The sequence below is a fragment of the Charadrius vociferus genome, unplaced genomic scaffold (assembly GCF_000708025.1).
Source record: "Charadrius vociferus isolate BGI_N301 unplaced genomic scaffold, ASM70802v2 scaffold300, whole genome shotgun sequence".
Lineage (NCBI taxonomy): Eukaryota > Metazoa > Chordata > Aves > Charadriiformes > Charadriidae > Charadrius > Charadrius vociferus.
Genome location: NW_009646513.1, coordinates 31325 through 31821, shown reverse-complemented (window position 1 = coordinate 31821; position 497 = coordinate 31325). Strand labels below are relative to the sequence as shown.

The 497-nt window shown below is 49.3% G+C and overlaps 1 non-coding gene across 1 annotated transcript; it reads right to left on the bottom strand.

Moving 5' to 3' along the window:
* Nucleotides 1-424: 424 nt before the first annotated feature.
* TRNAT-UGU lies at nt 425-497 on the bottom strand. Its single transcript has one exon. It is a non-coding gene; the product is annotated as a tRNA-Thr (tRNA).

Sequence of the window (497 nt, the reverse complement as noted above, 5' to 3'; positions counted from 1 at the left end):
CCTCTGTCCAGCCTGTAGCACAGGAATAAAACCAACAGCTCGGTTTCCCTGACAAGCTGTGAAGAGTCAGATAATCCTGTCCAGCTTATTCTCCTCTCAGGGGCAATTTATTCCTTTTAAACCCCTGAAAAGCATTTTGCCAAAGCTCCCATCAGGGAAATTGTGATGTGAGCTGGACAAATATTTACACAGCCATCCCCACGCTGCTTCCCACAGAGGTCATGGTTCTCCAGGCTCCCCTGCCACCCACAGGTTAATTGGGTGACCAATATTGCTGTTAACACTCAGATTTTACCAAAAGTGTTTATTTCCAAATCGTTCCCTTTAACAACACGCCCACAGAGCTTGCACGCGCGTTACTGTCCGCCACCACTAAGATATCCCAAAAATAGGCGCATGGGTGGTGCCATGTAAAAGCACACACAGGCCCCAGCGAGGATCGAACTCGCGACCCCTGGTTTACAAGACCAGTGCTCTAACCACTGAGCTATGGAGCC